We start from the raw sequence: 9690 nt of genomic DNA on the forward strand, positions 1-9690 counted from the left end.
GAGAATATGTATCCAGGATTAGGCACAGCCAAGTTCAATGGAAATAGCCATCTGGGATTTCCTTGGCATTCTGTGGCTTTCTTTTTTTCCCATTTTTTTTGGTTGTAAAACACTTGCTACCTGTAGATTTTTCTTTCCCATTTCTAGACTTCACCTAGTCCAGCATCCAAGAAACCAAACGGGGTGCGTGGTGTGGCAGGGAAGAGGCGCTTTAAACAAAACCTCTCCTTATTTGATACTAAGTTGATGGAACTCTTAGCTGTTCCCTGGAGAGATAATAGGCCCTCCCAGGCAGAACATTGTCTTGTCTATATTTTTGAACTTTTCCCAAAATACTTCTGGCGCAAACATCTCCAGCCTACACTGGGAAACTGTGCATCCCCTGCCTCAGCTGAATTGTTCTTTCTTTATGTATGTTTTTGTTTCATTGTGTTTTTTTTTTTTTCTTGAGCTCATAATTGCTATTTCCATTTGCTTCTTTGCATTTTCAAATATCTAGTCCAGAAATCCGTCCACCTGAGATTATCAAGAAAAAAAAATACATGAATAAGAGCTATGTACAGTTTACAGTTTACAGATTCAGATTCGTTTATAGGAATTTGCAAATTTAAAAGGATATGTGAGAAGACCTTGCAGGCAAAGAACGCACCAAAATTGTCAGGTAATTTATACGCTGTAACTCGTTTGCTCGGCTTTATGGAGACCTCCTTAAAAGTTGTTCTTATGCTAGACAATAGATTGTTTATAGCTTCTTAAAATGTCCTGACTCGATGGAAAAGAGGGCAAATTCTTCCTTCACAAATAACATTTGATTTTGAAAGGAGCATTTAGAGCCACAAAACTGGAGTATGAACATTCACACCCACTGTACAAATGGTTTAAAAATCCCGTCTTCTCCCTCAGGCCCAGCTCCAGTAAGCACTTACACACATGCTTAACTTTATGCACACGAGTAATCCCATTGATTTAATGGGATTATTCCCATATGTCTAGTTACACACACATAAGTGTTTGCAGGATTGGGGTCTATTTCTCTCGCAATGATTTGAAACCTATGGAAGAAAATACTGTATGCAAGTTAGATATTATTTAATGGCCACACATTAAGCCTGAGTATTTCTGCTGAAATCAATGGGGCTGTGCCAGTTTGTATGGGCTGAGAAACTGTCTTCTTCTGTGTAGAGTGTGCACTCTCTAGATGCAATGCATTTGGGGTTATAACAGCATAGAAAAGAGAATGGAAAGATAATTAGTAGTAAAAATACCAAGAAAGAAAATTTGCCATGTCTAGAGGATGCTGTATTCCAAATCTTGACTTATAATTTGACTTGCATTTAGAAATTATTCAGCTATGTACAAGATATGGTCCTCAACAATGTCATAATTTGTAGCTATTTCAGCGATGTAGAAAATGTTTACCTTTTAAATGCATAAATATAGGAATCTATATACACAAATGTATAGGAGAAAACTATTTCCAAGCATCAGAAAACTATTAATATATATATATAAATATGGATGCTTGCATGCATGCAAACTTGCATGCACAGGATGAGCACTAAAAAAAAAAAAAAATATCCAACCAACTTTGGTAAAAATAACTGAACTTAGAGTTGCCTCTGACTTGGATAGTTTTAATTTGCAATTCTGGAGCCAAGATATTTTTTAAAAATTTAAGGCAAGTAACCATCTGCCATAAATGATAGAAATGGAATATAAATAAAATAGTACTTGTAGTATTCTGATGGAAATTTCATGCCAAATGTATCCACAGTCATGGCAGCAGGAACACTTTCAGATGTCAGGAACAAAAGCAGAAAAAAGGACTTGGTTTGGCCAGGACGTGTTTTGCTGTGTATGGTGTATCTCGTTGGCTGCCCTGAATAACAACATTATTAAGCAATTTGGGCTGGAGCATCATTATGTCCCATGAAGAATTTAAGGAAGATCTTGACTTGAGCGTGTTGCAAGAGGAGTCATGCTGTGCCATTTGGTACAAAACTATCATCATTCTTATGCCACTGGCACACTCGAACACCAAGTGGGATATGCTGGGCATCAATGTTCAAGTTTTTATATAAGGTAACAGCTGCTTTGGTCAGGCAGTTAATTAAACGTGTTAATTTTCCATACAACCAACAGTAGTGACAAGAGATCAGAGTGGGATTTTTTATGACATTTCAGGGTTCCCTTATGTGATCACGACAACTGAGTGCCCCCCACATCATCTTTCATATCCCTTCGCTGAGTGATGCTGCCTTTCCCCTTTGGAAATGGCTTCAGGTTTCGATTCTACAAACAGCGCAACGGTTAATGCTTTGGTACCATGTACTGAATATTGCCAGTTGACCCAACTCCAGTCTTGGAAAGCTGTTTGGGTTTATTCCTGCACTGATGTTGGTTTAGTCAGAAGATGCAGCAATTCAGTTACAAGGCAAAAATATTCCTTATTTTTCTCCCTCCTATCTTATACTCCTTATTAGAGATGTTTAACGAGCAGATATGTAGAGTGGAAACAAAACTGGATGATAATTTTTAAGATAGTGTATTCTTCAGATAAAGAATTACAGAAAATTAATTCCTTGTTCTTGATAGTTTGGCTTGTTGTACAACATTGCAAGATGAGAAATTCAGCTTTTTCTGTATGTTGTTACTTTCATAACATGATAATATCTCAAATGCATCCAGAAAGAGAAGGTAAGGGGGGAGGATTCATGAAAAGGACTAGAATAATATATTTAGAAATAATGGACTGACAAATGTGCAGACTGAATAATATAAATGAAGTGAACTAGTTTCCTCCCCACCAAAAGGATAATACAGTGTGAAGAAATGTGGAAGAAATGTAAAACACCAAGTTAGCCATGTAAGAACTGACCAAAAATGAGTCACACTCCCACACATTTGGCTCACAATTTGGAATATTTGGTTTTAGTTGGTTGGGTAGCCACTAAAAGTATATGGTAAGCTTTGTCTGAATTTGATCTGTCACTTTTTTTTTGATGATTGACAGTGATTTTATGACATATGTCGCATTGTGTCAAATCCTTCAAAACACATTAAGTCGTGCTCCATCCCATCATATCTGAAGGCAACAATGCTATTCAACATGATGTGACATGACGAGATATAACGCAACTCAACAGCTGAAAAAAAAATACAAAGTTTTGTAGGTGTGACACGGAACCCAGAAATTACATTGTAATGAATATTAGGAAGATCCCAAGAGCAAAGTTTTCAAAATGAGTCAGTTGACTGACTTATGTCTTCATGAAGATGGGCTCTGAGTTACTCAGCGTAGAGAGGCAGTCAGTAAACACTATAATCGTGATAGTAGTCTGTCATTAGGCTTGGTGATAAAAGTGAGTTCTTCAAGAGAAACTTGCTGGAACAATGAGTCTTATGCCTGAAATGACAAGACTGGAGCTGTCTCTGACCTGAAAGGCTGCATGTCCTTATGTATTTTAGAGTATTTAAGATTTCTGAAACCTCGGGAGATGTCTCAAGCAGAAATCATTGCATGTGGTCTTCTAACACATTTAAAGATGACTGCAATCTTTATGAGCTCTGCTTTTTGTGTGTTGGTGTTTGTTTTTTTTTTTTTCTTTTCCCTGAAGTTTATCTCCTTTTCTGCTTTTTGACTATCAGAGGTACAGGTTTTTTTTGATGTATATGGTGTCATGATGTTATTCTTATCCACTGCTGTGAAGCCATGCCTACTCGTACTCACAAAGGACCTTCCGCTAGATGGACGATGGGATTATCTATATTTAAACGCAGCACCTAAGCACAAAAACGTGAAGTCCCCTGAGCAGCTGAAGCTTTCACTGGAAGATCCCAAATTCCTTTGCCAACAGGACAGCACCATACATGTTTTTCAGGTAAATTTAAGTTCTTTAGTCAGATGCTTAGTCAAATACCACATGCTTGCTAATGTTGATACTGAAATCCTTTCTTACCTGCCTGACCAATATAACTGATGTGAATTTAAGTCTCCCACCTGAATTTAAGGCATCACCTTTTGGCTGTGTTTCTAACCACTGGATATTGGGGCCACCAGAATGACATTCTTTTATTAGCAAGTCCTGATAGGATGTCCAAAAGACTGCTTGTAGCTCTGAAGCCAGACAGAAAGACGAACTTAGTTTTCTGAAATTACGCACCACCCTCTTTTCAGAATTTCCTGTTAATTAGCTTATTGCATATTTGCTGTTATTCTTAGGGCCCAATTTTCTCTGTTAATTGTCTTGGAAGATATCCTTGACATCTGGAGTTTCCATTATATGCGAGGGCAGCTGAGAACTGAGCTGAGTAACACCCACCCCGCTTTCATTGGGGACGTTTTCCCACCAAAAAAAACCCAAACCACAAACAAAAAAAAACCACTGCAGTTCTCTTTCTTTTCAAAATGTTGTTAGGTAATTTACAGACTGACTATTTTGAGATTCTTCCACCTTTCCTGCATAAACTGAAGAGAAACTCGTGTAAATTCTCATTTTATTGCCACACCTGTTAGAAATCACTGTTACAACTTAGGTGTGAAAAAATGTGGCTGTACTATACCTAGTAAGAAATATATACGTACCAACCTCAATGTAAGTGCATCACCACTGCTATAAAACAGACACAACTACTTTGGTGACATTCACTGTTACTGTACGTTGACAAGTTCCCATTTAATTTACTACATATGGTTCTACGTCTCCATAGCTACTCTCGTGAATTCATTATTCATTAAATAAGTGATGAATTTACTCAAATATTGCAGCCACATGGCCGACACAAATGCATTCTAATATTATTAACACGTTGCCAACTTGCAACTCTTCGAAGTCTGAGTAAATGTTTTGACAAGAAGAGGCAGCAAGAACAAATAAGTAGTAGCAGCCTAGATGAAGTTCAGCCATAGTTCTAACAGCTTTAAAGTCTTAACAGTGTTTTCACTGGGGCAGTACCAGATAAATTGCTCTTATGTGTGCATACAAGAGACTAAAATTCCTTTGAAAGTTTATAATTTCTCATGGGAAAACACAACATAAAAGTTACTTTTACTCATAGAAAAACAACACCATATTTTCCTGTCAACCTTTGCTGTTGGGAATTTCAAACTTTTTGCATTTTTTCCCTGTGATTCTTTGTCGACCCAAGGGACAGGCGTTTACAACATAATTTACTTTTGGCGTGTCTCTGTAAATCATTGTAATACTTTCTATGGCTAGTGAAAAAAAAAAAAAAAAAAAAGCAGCACTCTCAAGCTGGACTGACACACCACTTTTCCAAGCCTTCAATAGTGAAGCAAAAAATGCCCCGTTTCAGAAGGGCAACACTGACATGGAAAGATACACAAAAGAAATTTATTTCACACGGGCTTAAATCGAATGTTTGTATTTAGAGGTTGTAAGATTTATTGGAAAATATTTATTGAATTGTACTTACTTGCAGTAAAATATGCAGAACATGTGGAGCTTAAACTGTGTCTTGGTGTCAGGCTTACGGGTGCAAAGTGAAAACCACTGACATTTCATTTCTGGAGAAGGCAGTATGTTTTCTCTTACTGTTTTTAAGGCCTGTTGTTTTCACTGTTGTTGTAAGGCTTAAAGGTGGTGTCTCGGATTAGGTACTTTAAGCCTAGCCTGCCATAAAAAGGCTGGAAACCTGTAGAGCCTTTCAGCCTCACTTTTTGAGACTGCTGCTAATATCAAGGCTCATTCAGTTTTACATTAGAACTTGATGACTTGCACATTGGTTGAACCTTCACCTTTTACAACCTTAATGGGGATTTATTAGCTATTTCACAGTGTGTAAATTTGAATCTAGGTCAGATGAGGAAGAAAAATAGGGCAAATCTGGGACTTAAGTATAACCTGCATATAATATATCAGGACAAAAAAAAAAGGTGCAAAATTAAACAGATGATTAAAAGTGTCTAGAGCAGTCAGAGTCTGAAAAAAGAGCTTGATAAATTAGGGGTGCATGTAGGATTTTTCTTTTTTTTTTTTTTGAGTTCAAACTCAGGTGACTGGTGAAAGTCTGGTTTCCACACAAATTCAGCAGATTAAGGAGTTAAAATAGCTTGTTAACCTGTTTCTGCTAACTGCTCACGAGAGGAAATGTAACACAGGTGTGTTTGATATTCACAAGATTAAAGCTTTTGTCTACCATCAAATGTTCACCACATTAAAGCTGTTTTAATGAGGTATTGGAAGATAATGAATGTAAGCCTCTAATTCACTGCAGAAGAGACAGCCTGACCCAGTGGTGACCCTGCTGCAGCCAGGTATCTAAACCAACATATTAGTCACACTTGGACCAAAATTCGTGTGCATAATGAAATAGCCACTACCTGCTGCCGCTCTCATCTGCTAAAAACATATCTGGTTCAGGTGTCTGAACTTTTCTGCTCAGTACCCTGGAAGTTTGATGTCAGATATTCCCTGGGTGATGGAACCCATCCCTTACCAACTCTTTCAGAGGGTCAAAAAAACTCAACTGCCATGAGAAGGAAGGATTTTTAGCGGGGTGTGTGCGTAGGGAATGGGTAGCAGAAAAAAAAAAAAAAAAGAGAGGTACAAATTAATGTTACTGCTCGGTTATCATTCATCCTGATACTCAGCGATGTTCAGAAAGTCAATAGCTGGAGTGAATAAAGGTTGGAAAGGTCGTTCTGGTTCATCTAGTTTTGTAGCTGCTTTTCCATGGATCCACCCTCCCCCCTAAGATAAGGTACACTGCCTGTTTAGTTATTCTTAATAGAATAAGCGCCAAATAAAAATAAAATAAAGATCTTGAAAGGTTCTCCAAACCAGATTTATTTTGGCATGCATATGCAGGAAACTATGTACTGTAGCAAGTTTTAAATACTGTATTTGGACACTAATTCTCAACTGCCGTCATCAGTTTGCTGACAGCCATCTGCTTGGACCCTGCTCCTTCCTCCCGTTCAGCACCGTTAAAGTAAAATATTGACAGAAACAACTTCTGCAGCAAAAGTGGAAAAGTTAATAACATAACTGAAGTCATACAGGATTTTTCTCTAATGTTCTGGCGCTCTCCTACAAATTTGTTTTACTCATGCCTTAATTTAGAAGTACCCCACCCAGCTTAAAAATAGGAGGTTGTGTAGCCAGCTATCTTTAAATGACACAGGTTACGGAGGAGAAATCTATAGCCGCAAGCGCCTACCGGATAGTTCATCAGACTTAGCACTAATGAGCAGTACACGTGCTCCTGGAGAAGCTGACACATCGAGGTGTGTTGTCAGTCAGGGCTGGGAAGAGAAGTCATCACAGTAAGGTTGTCACCGTGGCAGAGTGAGGTAATTCAGATTTACCTGCAGAAACATTTTGAACAGTGAAACAGCCTGTGCAACCCCTTGCTCAATGCTCTCGGGGCTGCCTTGGCACTTCCAGAAAGCCCCTGAGCCTTCTTGGACCAAGATTTTTATTGGTTTTTTTGTTCAGTACGTGGCTTGTGATGTTCCCCACCTTAATGAGTCTGAGCTGCTCCAGTTCAGCACAGAGCAAGCGCTACCTTCAGCTCTTTGCATGAAATGTCATTAAAGCTCTTGCACAGGTCACAGGCCAATGCACAATAGAAGACTTTCCCACTAATTATTTCAAAAAGAAAAGCGAACTCGTGCTCATGTACACACACACAACCAGATATACATTAATATAAATAATTTATTTATCATACCCATTTATAATACATGAATCTTTTCTATTTTATGGTGGTATCATTGCTGTTGGTAGATTTACCTCTCTTATTAAATTCCCCACACAAAAACCCCACAACACTATGGAAATATATATCCCTACAAACCGATTCAAGACTTCTGATCCAAGTGGTCATACTGTCTGCAATATTCTTTTGTAAATTGTGCCATTACGTCCCACAAATTGACTTGCAATGAAAGGTAATTTCTTTTTATTCTCTTACAGCTTTGTGGGAGAAAGGAAGAAAGGATGTATCCCATAAAGAACAACACAACAGTTTTCAGGCTGAACTCTCTAACATACACATCAAAGCTGAAGTCAGCCCTGTGAGAAGATGGGTATGTTTACTAGGTTGAAGAGATCAGCAGTAGATTTAGCAGAGAAAGTAAAGCCTTTGGGCAAATGAAAAAAAAATTCTAAGAAGTCTAGTTTCCAAACAGAAAATTTGACTAGCGATGCAGAGAGCACAGCAGAGGCTAAAAATTGTTTGCGTGCAAAGACAACGCCTCATTGTCAAACCCAACACTTGAAAATAGGCACATTATGGGGTTTTTTTGAGAAATGGTTTCAATATTTTACCTCTTTTTTTTTTTTTTTTTTCTTCCCGTAGGAAAAAGAAATAAATGAATCTGTTCTGTCAACCCGAGAGAGCAACTGACTCCCACAAGTCGCCCAACGCACAGCCCAGCAGGTCCGAGTGTGGGTGCGGGAGGTGAGCACCGAGCACCCTCCGTTTGTCCCCATGTGCTGAAGTCTCCAAGTCCCCCCTCCGCACTACCTTAAGCACAAAAGTAATTTTCTTCCTTAAGTCATTCTTGGACTCAAATCTAAGGGTTCACTGAGCTAACAAAACTTATTTTAAACCCTCTGGTACACGTGTGGTGGGGATGGCTTACCAGCCTTACCAGTCTACCTTGCAGGTTCTCTTTTATGGGCTGCAGCTGGAGGTGTTGAGGCATCCTCAGAAAGCCACAGGCAGAAACCACATAAAGAGATTAAAGATGTGATGGGGAGAGGCAGGAGGAAGCGCTCCTGTTCATTTTCTCGCGCATGTTCCTCTGAAGGTACACCCAGTAGGATCGCCTGCGCAGGTCCACGAGTTTCCAGAAGGACCTTTAGAAGTTTCTGGGTATTTTCCAAAAGCTAAAAAAAAAACCACCAGCAAACCCAAAGCCTGGAAAAAAAGAAACAAAATCAAGTACAACACAAAAATTATGCAAAGTCATTGCATATTCTTCGTTTATAAGGGAGGAGTACAAGAGATGCAACACAGCTTTGCTGCCTCTTTGCACATTGGTGGAAGGCTGAAATCTTTTCTCAATTAAAATCCTTGTTAAATGTTGTAACATTTAGCTCCACATACTAAAGAAGTTACTTTCTTCTCTAGCTATCATTCTCGCCAGCTTTGCCTGTTCCAGTGCTGTGCAGCTCCATGTGACTACGGAGCCAAGAGACAATTTTTTTTCAAAGTCCAGCAATTTAGAACATTTAGACATTTTAGAAGCCACAAAGATTTTTGAGACACTTTGGAATGATGATGGCATTTTACGGTTCAAACTAAACATTGTATTTGAACTTACAGAGAAATGTATAAACAGGATTATAGTGATCAAAAAGTCATAGGAGGGATGAATGCCACATTGCAAATTATTCTGCTTTTGCAACATCTTTTAATGCAAATAATGAACTATATGGTTCCCTAATTCTTGACATAAGAGAATGTCTTCACTAAAGTGTTTAATAGGATACAAACAAGCTTTCAAAATGGGCTTAGAAACCTGATTTAAGTACTACAAGTAAATAATACAACAAAGAAATAAAGTATCATACATTTTTGATATTAAAAGAAGAAAATCTGTTGAGCATCTTACAAAAAAGTCCAACTATGGAAAACTTTGTTGCCTGTTGAGATGTGGTGACACCAGGGAGGTTTGGACACATCTCCATCATTAAGAGCCAGTCATCTATTTTCCCA

Source organism: Caloenas nicobarica, chromosome 6, assembly GCF_036013445.1.
Source record: "Caloenas nicobarica isolate bCalNic1 chromosome 6, bCalNic1.hap1, whole genome shotgun sequence".
In the NCBI taxonomy this organism is placed as follows: Eukaryota; Metazoa; Chordata; class Aves; order Columbiformes; family Columbidae; genus Caloenas; species Caloenas nicobarica.